The sequence below is a fragment of the Camelus ferus genome, chromosome X, assembly GCF_009834535.1.
Source record: "Camelus ferus isolate YT-003-E chromosome X, BCGSAC_Cfer_1.0, whole genome shotgun sequence".
Lineage (NCBI taxonomy): Eukaryota > Metazoa > Chordata > Mammalia > Artiodactyla > Camelidae > Camelus > Camelus ferus.
Window position 1 is genome coordinate 87,413,450 of NC_045732.1, and position 18,972 is coordinate 87,432,421.

At 45.9% G+C, this 18,972-nt stretch overlaps 1 pseudogene; it reads right to left on the minus strand.

The window, feature by feature from the left end:
* Window positions 1-1,388: 1,388 nt before the first annotated feature.
* On the minus strand, window positions 1,389-1,859 carry LOC116661833 (annotated as a pseudogene).
* Window positions 1,860-18,972: the final 17,113 nt, after the last annotated feature.

The window sequence follows — 18,972 nt, forward strand, 5'->3', positions numbered from 1 at the left end:
TAATTTAAAGCATTTCTATCTATGAAAAAGGGTAAAGATGGGACCTGTGGACCACATGGGTGGTGGGAAATGGTGGCCTGCCAGAGCACGCCCACAGCTGCAGGGTGGACATTTATCTGGGAGGGATCCTGGAAACACAGGATACAATGAAAGTAATGCAAAGGTCAGTCCTCCTTCGGATGTTCACCCTGCCATGCGTTCTTGGCCATGTCTTTGCTTGCAGACTTGGCTGGGACCGCACATCCTGTTTGATCCACAGTCTGCAGTATCTGAGTCTAAAAGTTTCATAGCTCTTTCTCACTATCTTCTTTGAGCTTCAGTTTCCTGTTTCGCACAGCAGGATTCATACCATGGTGTCATGGATGTTGTGAGAATCAAGTGTGATGACCTCGGTTAAGGGCTTAGCCCACAGGTGGTGCTCAAGGAATCCCGACCCCATTTCCGGAGTCCACATATTGGAGCCGAACACGCTGGTGTTTGGTTCAACTCTCCTTCTTACCACTGCTTCCCACTCTTGTCCAAGCTCTTTAGCCTTTGGCATCTTATCATTGAAATGGTTGTTCCCTTTCTCAGGGCCAGCAGGCTACCTTAGAAGTTACTCAAGGATCTCCTCGGAAAGCACACCTCTTTAATCCAACTGTGAAGCAACAGGGACGCCCAGGACGCCAGGCTTTTCCTTCCTCTCAGCAACGTTCTGCTCTGATCAACTCGACACCTTACGTGGAGGCGGCTGTGGCTCAACACCTGCACCTGTGAGGACTTTGTAGCGCGTGAACCCTTGCAGGCAGAGGGTGCCTGTAGGCTGGCAGTGCCAGAAAGGTCTTCACTTCTTTCCTTTTCTGTATAAATCACTTCTTTTCTGTGTGGTGTTGAATTTATCAAATTCCGGTGAAGACATTTGGTCATTCGAAGGGGCGCTTGTAGCAGGGGGTGGGCGTTAAACAGAAACACGCACTGTTCTGAAGTGTTCTCAAAGAGGCTCGTAACCCTCAGGCTCAGCAGCTAACTCTGGTTCCTCTACTTCCTCTGCTTGCCTATTGGTACCAGTTTCAGCCAGAACCTGGCATCATAGAAGCTGAAGTTCAGCCACCCGAGTTCAAAGTGCACGTCTGTTTATTGAGGAGAAGTGAGAGTGCCTAGCCTCTTCCCAGCACATGGGCATCTCCTGCTCTTTTGGTTTATCCCTGTAATGGGTTAAATTACTTTAAATCCTTGGAAGATGGGGGTCATGGTTCATTTCTCACTCAGTGAAAAATGAAACAGATACTGTTTTTTTTCCTGCCTCAGGTTTATTTGTACAAACAGCACAGGTAGACATGAGCCCCATGCAGACAGTAGCCCAGGGGTCACACTAGTCCTTCTGTCCTCACATCAATAGATGAAAGCCTCTACTCTGGAGCCTTTATGTGGGCCTGGGCGCCTTTGGGAGACTGAGTCTGAGCCGGAGCTGCGGCTGTGGACTTGGTCTGAGCCTTGTCCTTGGCCTTTGGCCGACAGAGCCTGAGACCCTTGGCGATGCGGGCACGAGCACGTTTCCCGAGCTTGGGGTGAGCAATGCAGGCAAGTCAGCTGAGCTCGCGGCTGCTGCCCTGTGGGATCTTAGGCTTGACCTCCTTGGGCTTTCTGAGAGCCTTGACAGCTTCAGCACATGCACTCACGGCCTTGGCGTTGTTGGCCTGCATCTGCTTCAGGCCCTTCTTGTGCTTCTTGGCAAAGTGCATGTTCCTCAGGAACTTGGGGTCTACCCCCTTTAGAGATTTGTATTGTTGTGATCGGGGTTTTTTGATGCCGTTTCTGTGCCATTTTCGGGACTGGTTGTGTGTGGTGTGGTTCTTCGACTTGGCCATGCCTGTACCAGAGCCGGGGCTGAAACATGTACTGTTCAGGAGAGGCTTTATCCTGACCCATGTTCCTTCACCAGGAGACATGACGGTGACCACACCTGGCTCATTTGCTAGTCAGAGCAGTTGTGAAACTTACCAGTAACCATGGCGCCTCCACTTCCTTCCACACAGATTTCTGCTGCCGTCTGCAATCTTCCTGACTCTTCTCATCGGAGAGCCTAACTGAATTTTTTTTATTTTCATTTTGTAGCACCTCTATTGTGGTGCGATTCCTGTACAGTAAAGTGCACATATTTCACATGTACAATGTGATGGGTCTTGCAAGATGTATCCACCAGAAATGAACTGTTTGGTGGGCGATTCTGCTGAGTACTAGCGCTGTAGGAAGTGGTCACAAGGCAGGGCATCCCTAACAGGCTTTTTCTGATTGGTGGCAACCTCAGGAATTGGGACCCTTGAGGAGGGAGGAGGTGATACTACTGAGACTCAAGCTGGATGGAAGCTGGCTGCTTAGTTCTTTGCCCGGGAGCGCATTCCTAGGCCTGCCTTGTCCTGAGGCGTGTGCTCCATCAGCGTTTCCGCGCGTGTGGGAATGGTAACGTACTGTTGAGTTTTTAAGTGCGGTCTCCCCCGTCAGGCTCATGTTTGTCTTAACTATTCCTTCATGCCCCTTGTTTCTGTGGGTGACAGGAACAGAATGGGTAATAGTGGACACTCGAAGGCAAGGCCTTTTGAAATGAGATGTCTTCTCTGTTGTGCTGATTCCCTGTTACATGCAGACAGTAGTTGACTTGCGACAGCAGCAGGCATTTTGAGAGGCTCGTTAGCCCACTGGAAATGATGATGTTGGTGGTGGTGGTAGCCATGATGGTGGCTGTGGCGGTGAGGGTGCTGATTAAGAAAAAAAGCCACAGCTGTCACTGGTAGAAAGCTGAATAGAATGGAGAACTGTCCTTAGTTCTTTTCATTGGTTTATTACCGAATCGTCTCAAAGCCTGTGGTTTAAGGACTGGTAGGGTCTCTGTTTCCCAGAGAACAGTCATGGTGTGCAGAATGGATTTTGCCTTGGTAACAGAGCCAGCAAAACTGTATAGGGGGCATCACAGCCAGGTTTAACGGGTCCTGTATCTTGTGGTATTAATCACTAAGCTGCGAGAAGCCTTCTTACGTAACATTTTCTTGCGTGAGAAACCAGCGGTTACCCACACCTCCGTGTGCTCCCCCTTTCTGCTGAGCGTGGTTATCCCGAGGTCACACAGTGTGTTTTTGCAGTAGGAGCCACAAGTGGTCGTGATAATGTCATAAAAGTTGGGAGAATACATTTTGAACCAAATGGCTTTCATGGCTGAGTTGCCGGCCACCATGATTGTCGGTTCTTTTTGAGAGAAAATGACAGAGGGTAGAGGGCCAGACAAGGGCCGGAGCGTCCTGATCAGGAAAGATGGAATACCTAGAGGATAGGTCCTTCCTTCAGAGGCCTGCAGCCTGCAGGTGGGGAGAGGACCGGGGACAGCAGCACTGCAAAGAGCTGCTCGTAGAGATCGAGGGCAAGGGGCTGGGGTGTGAAAGTTATGAGAAGCATCGGCGTTCAAATAAGTGTCTTGTGCCCCTTCCGCATCCCTGGTACTGCCTGGGACCGGCACAGCACGGGGACCAGGGTGTCAGTGCACGTGGCTGAGTGCGCCACGAGAAGGCACGGCCTTGTGGCAAAGAGGAGACTTTCGTGCTGGGGGGCTGCTCCTGATTTTCTAGCATCCCTGAGGCTTTTGGACTTTGCTGCTAGGGAAGTTCTTGTGCTTGTGCCTCATGCTGTGCCCTGCCTTAGGCTGGGGAAAGTGGCTCAGGAAAGGTGGGCCTTCGCCCTCCTACGCTGGGGCCTAGCACGGTCCTCCGAGGGAGTCTCCTGAGAGGCACCTGCTGACGCTGATGTTGAACGTGGTGAATGATCCCACGTGGGCGAGCTGACCGCCCAGCGTCTCATGTTGTACTGAGCTGTGCTCCTCAGAGAGGCTAATGAGAGTGAGCTGCTGTTGCTGGTGTGTTCTGATACTCTGGCCAGACAGCTCTCCTGTCGACACTCCCGTGGCTCGGATGCCTTGTTGAAGTCCTGCCCAGGGCACACACCGGCCACGGCTGCGTGGGGGGCGTGGGACGTGTTGGGTCCGGGGGAAGAAGTTGGCCGTGGCCGGTTGTCGGGCCTCGGTGCTGATCCGAAGGAGCTGAACAGAACCAGACCCAGGCTGCAGGGCAGTGGCCAGTTGGGGATCCTTAAGATTTCCACTTGCATGTGTGTGGACACGGTTGGAGCTTGTCCGTGTTCGCTGTCTGCCCGCTTCCGCTGAGACACTCTGCACATGGGTTGGAAGACAGGCCCCGGGGGAGGGTCCCGTCAGTGGACAGTGCATGAAGCCGGGGCGTTGGGATCCTCGGGGACAGGTGCGGATGAGCCTGGATGTCCAGGGACCTCCCGGGTCAGGTGTCCGGGCTGGAGGAGGGAGCCCTCCTATGCTTCTTGCTGAAGAGGGCACCCCCCCCCCCAGGCCGTGGCTGTCCCGTCCCTGGTTTATGTGCTGGGAAGCATTGCTGCTTGGTGGTCTGTCCCCTCTGCCATTTTGGTCTCCCTGTTGGGGTAGCTGACCCTCCCTCAAGGGGACCTTGTCTGCACTGTCAAGGAAGAGGCAGTGCTCAGCAGCAATGAGAATTCGTGCATTGTGCGTGACACTGCGCTACCGGAGGGGTGGCAGGGGATGGGGGTTGCAGTTTGAGGAGGGAGGGGTGCTGTGATTTCCCCGTTTCGGGCTTTTGATGTCTCTCGATTAGTGAAATCTGGGGCCGGCATGTAAGTGGCCCCCAGGGATCTGAGGAGGCTCTGTGAGTATGAGAGCGACCGTGGGGAGGACAAGGGGCTTTGGTGTGAAAGTTGTGGTGGGTGTTGGTGGAGTCAGGGATGTGTCTCCTGTCCCCTTACCCCGTTCCTCCCACTACCTCTGGGTGTCCCCGGCTGTGATGGAGAAGATAGCACGGCCCACTGATGGGTGTGCAGTGAGAAAATGTGGGCCTCTTGCAAAGGTGAGACATTAAAATTGGGAGCAGGTCCTTATGCGTCATTTTCCTAGTGACTCGTGGGCCTCTCTGCCAGGGGAAGGCTTTGCTGTGCCTGCCTCTCTCTGTGTGCTGTTTTATGTTGTTTATTGAATTTCCTACTGTTGCGTAATAACAGAATCTGAGGGAGCTCTGAGGAGGAACAGCCGTTGCTGAAACCCTCCTGAGACACTGTCTCCCGCACAGCCCCTCAGCGTTCCATCTTCCTTGATCTTCTCCTGCAGCTTTGTTGGCTCTTGGGCACTGGCTTTGATGGCCATCTCTCTCTCTGATTTTCAGGAGGGTGTAGCAGAGTTTCTGGCTTCAGCTGCTCAAGTTGTTCCCTGTTTACTTACCTCTCGCCCTGGACAGGCATCCTTTGCTGCCAGGTCCTTGAGGGAACATTCCTGGCTTGTAAAATTGGCAGGAGGCTTCTTTAGCTTTTCGAAAAGATTTGCATACATTGCAAAGAGGCAGAGAAAGAGCTGACAAGTTTTCCAAAGGAAACCCTCCCAGAAAAGGGAGGGATGAAAGCCTCCTCTCTTTTTCCGACAGGGATTAAGGAAACCTTGGTTTCTCTTCCTGCTCTGTGTTTGGGCTCCGCATCCTACCGTGACACACCAGGTCCCCTTGGCATCTGCCACCTCCCCACAAGTGGGGCTTCCCGAGTCCTGGCCAGAGTCCGGCCTGTGCAGAGAACTTCTTTAAGTGGAAGTCGTGCCAATGGTACCTTGAGGAAAAGGGACAAGTAGGAGCGAGTGTTCCCCCTCCGGCTTGCTTATGCGTTTGTCAATGTCTGTTCCCTTATGGCGAGTTTTCTGTGATCAGTCCGAGGGAGGAATACAGCCACAAGCCTTGTTTTCCGATGGTTTCAGTCGATACACTGCTGTCTCCAGTCTTGCCAGTTGGAACTGCACTCTTCCTCTCATGTCCTCCCTCTCCTGAGTGTCCTGGAGGAAATAAATCCTCCCATGTGGCTGAGGAATTTGTAGTGCACTTCTGTTTCTCCAATAAAATGTGTGTGTTGGAAAACTTCCCACTTGTAGATTTTGTTATTCGCAGTGACTGCGAGCGTGATGGGTGAAGATGCGTCTCTGTGTGTGCCTGAAAGCGTGTGCCGGGGCGGGGCTCTGAGCTCTGTGGTCTGGGGCATTGGTGGCAGGGGGTTGGTGGCAGGGGGCGGGGTCTCCAGGCCAAGGCTGAAGTTCTCCCCTTGCTAAGGTAAGAAAGGGAGTAGGAGATCTGGCACCTTCCTTTGCGAAGTGATCCTTTTGGCCACCAGGTGAGAAGCACAAGTACGTGCCTGGAGGCTGTGGGCGTGGGGGGCACCTCCTGGTCCTGCTCAGGGTGAGGCGTAGGTGGGGTGGCCGGTACGCTTCTGCAGAACATCAGCCCCGAAGTCCTGAGGCGCGAACCTGGGAGCAGTGAGCACACAACACCGTGAACTCCTGGTCCAGTCTGCATCAGAACCCAAATCCCCTGAGTCTTAGGACTTCTTCACTGTGGCACACTCATTGCCTGTCTTTGAAAGGACAGAATCAAAAGATAACTCAATAGTAGATCCTTTTTGCTGTCGTTCATTGCTTAACCATAGGAAGAGTCTACCCACTCTCTGTGTAAAATTTCCAGTATTAAACTTACATTTCGTCCGTATAGGTGAGCATGGATTAAACATTTTATCCGTCAGCCTTTTAGTTGGCCATTTGATGCTGGAATCCTCATGCCAGGAGAACGTTAAGGTCCATTTTCATCTGCCTAATGACCCTTTGGCCTTGTGGTCATTAAAATCTTCTCCCTGGGGAAAAGGGGGCAAGACTGTGGTGGTGTGTTCTGGCCGAAGACGTGCCCGCTGGGTGAGTGGGCTCGGGTCTCTCCCTGGGATTTCATGAAGCTGTTGGGCTGCAGGTGTCAGGAACTCAGATCTTGCCACCCAGCCTAGAGGGCCTCCTGCCTGAGGGCTCCCCCCGCACGTGGAGGTCAGAGAAGCTCCCCTGGCCTCCTGTAACAGCTGGAATTGATTTATTTATATCATCATTATCACCCGTTATGTGTTAAGGAGTGGGTCGCCCATTAGGCTGTGAGCCACTCCTACCCAGCTACACTTATGTATGTTCCCCTCTCCTAGCATAGTGTCCCCATGATGTGTGCCCCTCTCCCCAGAATTTCTGTTTTGGGTGGTGGGGCTTTTGTAAGGGACCGAGGGGTCAGGAGAGCAGATAGCCGGTGACATTTGGGGGTATTACTATTAACCCGACTCCATTTCAGAACACCTTTTCTTCTTGTAATGAGAGTCTGGCAGTGAATTTTGTCCCAGTTCCGGTACAGCTGGCACTGCCCGTCTCCACTGGCCCCCGGAGGAGGGGGCGTGGTCAAGTGTGTGGTGTCTTCCCTTGGCCTGACTCGGTCTGAGCGAGTTCTGTGAGTTAAGGCACCCACAGCCTGAGAGAGCCAGGGGCACACTGAGGCCAGGATTGCTGCTGCTAGGATCTCTATGCATTGCTTTTTATATTATTTTTCTTCCATTTTTATAAACTGAAGTCTAGTCAGTTTACAATGTTGTGTCAATTTCAGGAGTACAGCATAATAGTTCAGTCGTACATATACATACATATATTCCTTTTCATGTTCTTTTTCATTATAGGTTGCTACCAGATATTGAATATAGTAGCCGATGCACGTTAACTTGCACAAATCAGGGAGAAGTTTGCATCTTTGTTTTTCAGGAAAGCAAGGAATTTGGGAACTGGAGAAGTCTTTAGGAATATGAGTGACCTCAAGGGATAGAGTAATAATTGTTCCCATTTATTGAGATCTTTTCTGTGCCAGGTTTTGTACTGTTCACTATTTGTAGCATTTTACTTAATCATGACATCCCCTGTTGGTAGAAGACACCATCATCTCAAGTAATATAGTCTTTGAGCTTCCACAGCTAAGATGTGGATTCTGACCAGGAGTCAGTGTGTGCCTGACCCAGGCCCCATGCCCTGAACCACTAGTTTCTGCTGACTTTAAAACTAAGATGAAGGTTTCAGCAGGTAAGGAAGGCCTGAAGCTCTGGGTGATTTTAGAACTGAAGGCAATGAATGCCAGTGTAGCTGCTCTTCACCACGGAACTGGGCCATCTCCTTCAGCCCCTCGCCTCCCTACTATTTACAATGCTTGTGTGACACTACAGCACATAAAAAAACCATTAACTTATTTAACTCATTATGAGTTTTAAACTTTTAATTTCCTTCCAGTTAAAAAAATGTAAAGTACTATTTCAATAAATACTTTTTCAAATAGCCTTTTTCATAATTTTTAATTACCACCTTAAGATAAGGTCCTAGACAGTGGACCTTAGAGTAGGAACTTTGAAAAGATAGTTTATTCATATTGCTAAATTGCTTTCAGTAATAGTTGTATCAATTTATTTTCCCATCTGCAAGATAAAATGTTGTCTGTTCATTTTAATTACTGCATACATTGAGTAGATGCACAATAGATCATTTAAGCATTTCTCTAGTATTTCAATCCATTCTTGTTATAAATAAGGCTGCCATGAACATCTGTGGAGCATGGCACTGGAGGCCCCAGATGTGGGTTGAATTCCTTTTTTACCTACTAGCTGTGTGTGACCTTGCACACCTGAGCCTTCATCTGGAAAATGTAGAAATAATGGTTGCCTCAAAAGGTTGTGATGAGAATGGCCTAATTATTAATTCAGTCGAAATGAATATGTCATTGCCCCTTGTCTGCATTTTGACTTTTTCATTTCCCCCATTTAATACAATTATTCGATCTATAATCTGTTTTGATTACATGATTTCTAAAGTTTTTTCACCTCTGAGGTTCTATAAGTTAAAACGGAAAAAGTTGCAGCAGTTACAGACAAAATCAACTTACTTTTTCTTATTACGTTTGGCTATCAGAATATGTTTAAGAGGATTTGTTAAAAGGCAGAGTGCAGGTAAAATAAGTGGATTAAGTTCCTGTATTGTGTAAAATCATTTCATTTTCTTTTTTCTGCCCTACCTGGTAAGGAATAAAAAGTAATCAATGCATAAACTTCAAATATAACAATCTCAGTTGTCATTTACTAAAATTCCAATGTTTTTGTAAGATTTTCATCTATCTTGTCTTTAGCTCCTTTCTCCCAAATCTATGTAAATAGAATGCCAGTACTTTGAATAAATCCGCTAAATACGTACTCCCCACTGAAAGCCTAGGGAGAGTGCAACAGAAGCTTAGGAAGCGGGGAGCTGTCTCTTAACAAGACAGCTTTGGGAGCCCCAGAAAGCACCAGACCTGCTTCCACAGGGAGGCTGATCCCTTTTCTTGACCTCCTGTTAGAGGGCACCTCCTAGGGCCCTTTTGCCTCTGAACCCAAGGAAGCTTGTTTAACCCGATGTTTCCCAGGCCCTGCTGTGTGTGCATCCCCATCCCCCGGGGTGACTGTGTATGTGTGTGTGTTTGTGAAGATACAGATCCCCGGGCCCAACTGCCCAGATATTCATAAGTCGGGTAGGACCTGCAAATCAGCATTGCAACAAGCTTTCTAGCTGATTCTGATACAACAGATCCACAGATCTGCACTTGTCAGCCACTGACAAATGACAAATTGTCCAGATGGGGAGAGTGAGGTCGAGAAAGACTGAATGGACTTGCTTAAGGTCACACAGTTGTGTTTCCAGGGAAGGTTAACACAACTTTGTTTCTCCCAATCTGATGGTGAATGAGGTAACTGCATAATAGTCAAACCTGAAATGTGAAGGTGCAACCTGGCACAGCCTTCCAGGAGAGACAAAACGAGAGAAAGTTCTGGCATGGGGGGAGAAGGAAGAATCTAAACGTTTAACATTTCACTTCGGCACTACCTGAAAAAAATTTTTCAACTAACTTTGCTTCTTTGGATGGCTGGCCTAAATTTCATTTTGGTCAGCTTTCCCCACCCCACATTGAATTTCACACTTTTTTTATACTGTTATGGGGCAGAAAACCTTTTGACAGTAATTATCTGGCTTTACTCAGTATCAGTGGAATATTTATTAAAACGATAGGATGACTGAATGCAATATAGTATCCTGAATGGGATCCTAGAATAGAAAAGAGACATTAGTGGAAAAAACTAGTTAAATTTGAATAAAGTCTGTAGTTTAGTGAATAGTAATTTACCAAGGTTAATTTCTTAGTTTTGACAAACGTACCATTGTTATGTAAGACGCTAACCTTAGGGGGAACTCGATGATGAATATACAGGAACTCTACAACTTCTCTGTAAATATAAAGTTATTGCAAAATAAAATGTTTGTTTGAAAAATAGGCTTAGGTAAGAACCAACCAGAGCAGTCAATGAAGCAAAGACAAATTGCTAATCAGACTGCTGATTCCCTCTCACACTGGGGGGAAATCCTTTTGGGAGATGACTGCTTGATTTGTGCGAGAATGTTACTTAGGAAAAAAAGCCTGTTATATCCCAGAAGATAACCTGGCTGAGATGGAGAGGAGAGTGTGCTTTTTAATTTCAGGAGAATCGAATGGTGGTTTATTTCTTTAATAGCACATTCTGTTTGTGCAATTTTCATGGAGTTAATTGTTTTCCATTTAAGCAATCAACAAAAATTGGAATAATCTCATAATGGGGTTTATATACAGCAGGCTCACGTGGATACACAGCTTAAGCTGAAAGATAACTATGTTATTTATGTTTTCTGTAGCAGTAAATATAAAAATATAAGTAATATTTGGTAAGTTTAGTCGTCTGCATTGGGCTGCATTGGCCCTCCTGGAGGAGGTGTATGCACTCCACATGGAGGATGTGGGAGGTCTCAGACGTCTTCAAACCTCCTGTCCCCTTCCCATCTTCCTGCGACAGTGTCTGGACCATCCTCAGATTGTATTCCTTCATTCAATAAACATTGACTGAGTACATTAATGATAACAGCTAAAACATAAGGAGTAATTATTATGGGCCAGGTGATTTACATGAATTCCTTTAATTCTCACAACAACCAAACGAGGCAAGAATGAGTTGTTATCTTTGATTCTGCAGACGGGGGTGGGGGGCTCAGGCTGTTTAGGAAACTTGTCCAAGGTCAGACGGGATGTACACGGTACAGCTGGCTTTTGAGCCTGGTTTTATTTGAATTTCTCACTTTGGACCATAATGCGAAAATGCCTAGCCCTACAGTGAACCATGCCACAGGAGCAGAGGGCAAGTGGCAAAGAATGAGTTTGACCTGTATGCCGGTGGGAGTGGGGAGCCAGGGGCAGCGTGATTGGCTGGAGTCCTAGATTTGCGAGTCAGCCGCAGAGTGCTGGTCATCTAAGTCATGGGAGAAGAAGGCATCTCTGAGGGAGAGGAGAGGACAGGCGAGGACCGCCTTGAATATGCCCCCACGTAGACGGCAGGAGATGGAGAAGGGGTTTGTTACAGAGTGAGCAGAGGCAGGAGAGGGAAATATTGGGGATACTAAGTGCAGAGGGAATTTCAAGAAGTCAACAAATGCTCTGAGAGGTCAGATGTGCTGGAGGATTAAGAAGCAGTGGCACTGAACAATGAAATGTTCATTCGTGTCATTTGAGTTCACGGCAGTACAATGGGGGAATCAGATCCATACCTAGAGGAGTAAGGAGTCAGGAGGCAGCGGGGGAGGAGAGGGAGCAAGGATAGGGTGCATGTCTCTGCAGTTTGGAGTGAGATATAAAGAGAGAGAAAGAACAGTGCCATTTTTAAGACTGAGACGCTCTGAAAGGTGGGGGATCTACTGTTGAGTGAGAGAGTGATTCCATGCAAGGAGGAGAAGGACCATTGATGCGGCCAGAGCCAGAGCAGGTGGCACACGGATGGATGGAGGTTGCCGTGGGTGGAGGAAAGAGCAGGCAGTGACTCCACTTGGGACTGGGAGCATTTGTGGCCAGGTCCTCCCTGAGAGAACGTTCCTTCCTCTTCCTGCTACATGCTCCCTTCTCTCTCCTGGTTTCTGCGTAAAACCAGGAGGCTCAGAATTGTCGCTGAGGTCAGCAGCTGGGGCAGCCTGAAGGCACTGTCCACCTAGAGGCTGGGCCTGTGGGTGGTGTCCAAAACAGATGTCTTCTTGGTCATCATGGAACTTATTTCAAATCAGAGGTGCGATTTCACCAAGGGCTTCTGCTTTTAGTCTTTCATCAACACCACAAAATTGCATTATCCCACTGATCATTAGATTACTTTCGCTAACATCATAATCACATTGCACACCCACATATACATCACTATTCACTTAGGATAATCAGTTTTAATGACACTCGCTTCGGTTTCTTTCATAAATCATGTTCTTTTATGAGATAATGGAGGAGAAACATCTAATTTTGATCTCAGACAAATGAAAAGTGAATGCATGTGTTTTTAAGTGTATTTTTTGTTGGTTTACCATGTCCATTATTTAAAGAGGAAAGAATATCTCCTGACTTCTCTTTTAGAAATAAATGAGGCAAAAGTATAGTGGATTTTGAATACCAAAGCATTAGCTGTAATGCACTGCAAACAAATAATAAACACAGCTCCTCCTTAGTAGCTTTTGCACAAATCTCAATTGAATAGAAATCAATGGTTGTAAGCAGCATGTGTGATATCCTGCCAACGTGTTAAGGAGGAAAATCTTAACACCACACCTTTACAGGAGCAAAATCAAACGCTGAGCCTGCCCTGTTGTCTGCAGAAAATAGAAGCGCAATTTCTTCCATCCAACAAACATATATTGAATTCCTAATATGCACAAGGCAAAGTACAGAAATGGGTAAAACACATTTTCTGCGGTACCTGCAGAGAGTGCTTCAGAAGACAGCAGCCTTGTCCCACCCATTTTTGCATTCCCCCTCCATCCATCTCTCCAAATGCACACCCAGAGATCCAAAAGTACATGGATTTTACTTCCCTTACCCCATGCCCCTCCTCCGCTCCCTGGGGAAGGGACAGCTCTCAGAAGTTCCCTGTAGGATAGGACTAAGCCACCCTCCTTGATGGACCTGCCCTGAGATCCCACCCCTGTGACTTCCTGCCCTCCCTCCCATTCCATCAGGAGGCACCAGATCCTTGCCTCAGGCTCTGCTTTAGGGGATCCTAGCTAAAGACAGGACTCAGAGGGAGAGGTTTTCTCCTCTGGAGGGAACAGAAGTCAGCGTGGGGTAGCAGTGTTCAAGGAGAACTGGATCCATCCTGCCTCAGGGATGATGGTGCTTAAAAAAACCAACCAAATAAAAAAGCTCACGTTTTCTGCTGTTGAGCTGATGGCATGTTCTAGTTGAGGGAGCAGACAGGGCATATGAGTTCATTCACTTGTTCGTGCTAGCTGCCAGGATAAAAGCAATGACAAGGCGAAATGGGAGCAATGAGGAGGCAGTATTATTTGGGGGGTGTGTGTGTGTGTGTGGAGTGGTGGGATTGGTCAGAGAGTCTCACAGAGATTGTGTGGTGGCAGTGTTTGAGCTAATCTGTCCTGATGAATCTGAATCCCCAGGGAGAGAAGAGGACCAGAGATGTCTTGCCAATCTTTCTCCGCATGTAAACCGTGCTCACTGCCCTACAGTTTATCTTTCTCCAAAATCAAGTCCAAATTCTTTGTGGCATAGGAAGCTCTTTAAAATACAGTCCTACAACAAGGCCCTACTGTGTAGCACTGGGGACTATATTCAATATCTTGTAATAACCTATAATGAAAAAGAAAAAATACGGTCCCAGGCTGCCCAGGGGAGCCTTTTGGTTGCATACTCTTTGTCTCCCTGAGCTTCTCTTCGTATTTCGAGAACACCTTTTTTCCCAGTTCCTTCCCTTTGCGTGTGCTACTCCCGTCACCTATCATGCCCATCTTCCTGTCTTCAGCCTGGCAAGGTGACCCTCGTTGATCTAGGACCCAGAACAAGAGAACACCTTAGCAACAACCCACAGGGCTCTCCGGAGCCGCCGCCGCTTTCCCCGGTGCAGACACGCGCTGGGGAGCCCGGCAGGCAGGGACCACGCTCGCTCTTCTGACCGACTTGATGGGCTGCGAGTCTGCTGCCCAGGTCTTCTCCATGGGGAGATAACTCCAAAATCCACTCACTTCCGCCTATAGAAATATTGAACCCCTTCGGTTTCAGTCTTCCAACACTAACCACTGTGGGGAAACCAAGACCTTTGGGAGAATGGCATTTCTTCTGGGCTCATCTCAGGTAGGCAGGTTATAATTTTCTGTTAAGATTACCCCAAACCCAAGACCTACACTCTGTTGATCTCTTTATCCAAATTGCCTTTAGATAATTAAGAGAAAATTTGGCCCTCACTACAAAAAAAAATTTAAAAAGCTATTACCTTTCCATCTTTTTTTTTTAACATTTTTTTATTGATTTATAATCATTTTACAATGTTGTGTCAAAATCCAGTGTTCGGCACAATTTTTCAGTCATTCATGGACATATACACACTCATTGTCACATTTTTTTCTCTGTGAGTTATCATAACATTTTGTGTATATTTCCCTGTGCTATACAGTGTAATCTTGTTTATCTATTCTACAATTTTGAAATCCCAGTCTATCCCTTCCCACCCTCCACCCCCCTGGTAACCACAAGTCTGTATTCTCTGTCTGTGAGTCTATTTCTGTCCTGTATTTACGCTTTGTTTTTGTTTGTTTGTTTTTGGTTTTGTTTTTTAGATTCCACATATGAGCGATCTCATATGGTATTTTTCTTTCTCTTTCTGGCTTACTTCACTTAGAATGGCATTCTCCAGGAGCATCCATGTTGCTGCAAATGGCATTATGTTGTCGGTTTTTATGGCTGAGTAGTATTCCATTGTATAAATATACCACCTCTTCTTTATCCAGTCACCTGTTGATGGACATTTAGGCTGTTTCCATGTTTTGGCTATTGTAAATAGTGCTGCTATGAACACTGGGGTGCAGGTGTCATCCTGAAGTAGATTTCCTTCTGGATACAAGCCCAGGAGTGGGATTCCTGGGTCATATGGTAAGTCTATTCCTAGTATTTTGAGGAATCTCCATACTGTTTTCCATAGTGGCTGCACCAAACTGCATTCCCACCAGCAGTGTAGAAGGGTTCCCCTTTCTCCACAGCCTCTCCAGCATTTGTCATTTGTGGATTTTTGAATGACGGCCATTCTGACTGGTGTGAGGTGATACCTCATTGTAGTTTTGATTTGCATTTCTCTGATAATTAGTGATATTGAGCATTTTTTCATGTGCTTTTTGATCATTTGTATGTCTTCCTTGGAGAATTGCTTGTTTAGGTCTTCTGCCCATTTTTGGATTGGGTTGTTTATTTTTTTCTTATTGAGTCCTATGAGCTGCTTATATATTCTGGAGATCAAGCCTTTGTTGGTTTCACTTGCAAAAATTTTCTCCCATTCCGTAGGTTTTCTTCTTGTTTTACTTCTGGTTTCCTTTGCTGTGCAGAAGCTTGTAAGTTTCATTAGGTCCCATGTGTTTATTCTTGCTTTTATTTCTTCTAGGAGAAAATTTCTGAGATGTATGTCAGATAATGTTTTGCCTATGTTTTCCTCTAGGAGGTTTATTGTATCTTGTCTTATGTTTAAGTCTTTAATCCATTTTGAGTTGATTTTTGTATATGGTGTAAGGGAGTGTTCTAGCTTCATTGTTTTACATGCTGCTGTCCAATTTTCCCAACACCATTTGCTGAAGAGACTGTCTTTATTCCAATGTACATTCTTGCCTCCTTTGTCGAAGATGAGTTGACCAAAAGTTTGTGGGTTCATTTCTGGGCTCTTACTTTTCCATCTTTAATCTGGCCCATTAAGCCTTTCCTGAATGAATATAAACCTTTGGACTCAGGCCTGTTGCCCCATCCACTTCAGCTTTCATTCTCAGTGCCTCATTATGTCTTTCACAGCAGCATTATGTCTTTGCTGAAGCAGAATTACAGCAAAAGAAGTTAATTATTATGGAGTTGATATGATGCGCCTAGAAGAAGAAGGTTGGAATGAAGCCTTTTGAAGGAATATTATTCCCCATTGTAATAGGTTTTACTGCTATTAAGAATTAGTACACGATGTTTCCTACAATTGGATGAATTACATAAATGCTAATGTCAACATCAGACATCATTTAGAAGAGATATGGAGAAGCATTTTCTGTTTTTAAATGTCAAAACCATTTCTCATCCATCAGGTAATAATTTTTCAATTTTCTTTTCACAAATATGCTACATTGTCAGTGCTACTGAAGTCATAGTTGATTTCACAGCTATGAAACCATGGGAAGCCAAAGGACTTTCATTATCAGACAGAACTTGAAAATATGAATAAGACACCACTTCCCCAAGAACCACAAGATCAATATATGATTGCAGCGGATGGAGCTGAACCATGCATTTGCTACCTAATCTTGGCTTCAGATGAGTGCCAAATGGCAGTGAAGTAGGTCTTAAGTGACCAACAAGGGCTCAAATGGGTTGCTTAGTAAAAAACATGGCATTTTCAATTAAATGTCAAAGACAATTACATGGAAAACATCAGAGAGCTTCAGAAGTAAGACAGGAAGATTACATTTCACTAACCTCACACTCCATCACCAAACTTCCTGTCTTTTGGCATTCTGAGAGAAAGTTATTTGTTCCAGGAAAGCATGACATTCTGCATTCATGAAAAGGCCCAATAAAGTGTCACTTTCCAGATAATATGTGGGTGATTTAAGGTCATAGAAGTGTAAAATGGCAGGATTCTTCTGTTTTTGATCTCTCAGCCAGCATCTAGAACTCTATTGAAATTCTTGAACCTGGCCATCATTCTTATGGTAAAAATAAAATAAAATATCCCAACAATCTAGTTCCTTTACTGCAGAATAGACAAATCCTTTGGCATTTTCATTGGCTCTGTGTTTTCCCCTTTCCCCAGTCCCTCCAATCACCATTTAATGATGGGATGCCTGGGAGCTATAACAAATCCAGGCTGAAGTCTTCAGGCATCATGTACATGACTGGGGTCTCCTGGTGATTTGGAGGACCCAGCTGTTTGCCCTCGGAACTCATTCCAGAAGTGTTGTACTAGACCCAGCATAATCTCTGTTCACAGATAGACCAGCGGAGGAAGCTGTTTGTCCACTACCCTCAGAGAAACCAAGAAGTGGGTTCTTCTCATGACCAGACCAAGACCAGTCAAGCCAAACTTAAGAAGAAACACCAGCTTGTGTTTGGAGTTCCTCTACCCAACCTTTAGGAACCTCCATCTTTTCTCTTCTGTATCCTAGGCCCAGATACCCTGGAGAGCACCTTAAGGTGATAATGTATTGTGAAATTACTATTCTCTGGAGTTCAGCTATAGATTAAGAGAACCTTTTGAAAGGACATGTAAGCATTTTGACGTCACTTGGAAATTTTGTGGAAGTTGGCCCCTTCAAGCAGTTTTGTGATTTCATGTAACTCATCTGTGCAGAGATGTCACTTTCTTTACCTCTCTATAACTGATGCCAAACTGCTTGTGAGCCCCCATTTCCACTGATGGAGGAAATTGCTAAACCTTGCCCCTTTAAGATGACTCAGTATCTTCCGGTTTAAAACTTCATCTCTTTGCGGGTAATTAATTACTCATTTGCTTCTGCCTTTCAACTCAGTCCTTTCAAAGTTCACTATTAGGACTTTTCTCAACTCCCCAGAATTTTCTCCTGTACCCCTCCTCATCCTCCTCTTTCCCTCCCTCCTCCTCTTGAGGACGGTGCCATTTTGCAGGAAGCCACCCCCCTGTACACGTAAGTGCTTTACCATATCGGCTGCCAGAGCAGAGTGCATCATTGTGAGACCACTGTATCCTTCAGAAGTATGTGGGGAAATCATGTTAATTAAAATTTCTTTTCCTCCTGGGAAAAGAATAACTTCAAGCTAAAGTATCAGAGAGTGGTTGACTGGACACTCTCATTATTCCAGGTAGCTGTAAGAAATAAAAAAAAAAAGTCTCTCACAAATGTGCTTTAATATGGGAAAGAGAGCAAAACCCAGCACACTGAATATTTCATGGATATCAGCCATAACTCCATGCGATTGCAGGGGAGTTGAGAAAAACATCATTTTTAATTATTTTTCATTTCATTGTAGGAAGCTTTGATCCAATTTATTTATAAAGCTGGTGAAAAGCCTTGTACATCTAAGATGACAGCAGATTGAACAGTAAGGAAGGTAGCTGTATTTTTCCCATAAAGACAAGTTAAATTAACCCACAGGAATCTGTTATTTATGTGGTACAGCGTCTGACTTCACTATTCTGTAAAATGTCTGCTCTTTGTAATCATATCTATTTTATGTTCCGTGGGGTTATTCAGAAAGTAAGTTAACAAACGTGACATTTTAAAAAGTTATTTAAGGAAACTGATTTTTGTTTTTACAGGCCAACAGCAGATATTGAACCGATGCCTCATTGCCACCTTTTCACATAAGCACAGGAGAGGTCCAAACCTCCGTCATCAAATCCGGGAAGGAAGCTGCCCACACCACTGGAGGCTCTGCTTTTTTTTTCTAAAACATATTCCCTCTTTTCATAGATGCATTTTATCAACAAAAATTTAAAAGAACAGAACAGTGAAACGGAAGAAAACAACTTCTGTCTACAAAATTCCACAGACTGCATGGATTTCTGGAGCAGGAATGTTTTTGCCTCCACAAACCTGTGCGGTTATCTGGCAGGGGGTGGGGTTCAGTATTTAAAGAAGCAGCACATGAACTGAGGGTATAGAGAGATCACGCGTCTCCCCTTACCGAGTCCAAACTCGTACTGTTCGCCGCATGGCAGGCCAATAAATTGGGAGAGGAGGTGTTGGGGCAAAGAATAACGACTTGATTCGGAAAGCCAGCAGACCGAGAAAGTGGGGAACTAATGTCCTGGAGAACCATCTTCCCCAAGTCAGAATTCAGGCTCCTTTTTACTAAAAGAGGAAGGGGTGTTGGTTGGTTGTTGCAAACTTCTTGGTGTCAGAACCCCTTGTTCTTGCATCTGTCCACATAGGTCAGGTCACGATGTTCCTGTAAACCGCCAACAAGAAGAATGTTATTCTCTGTTCTGCAAATTTTCATCTCTGTATGAATGGAA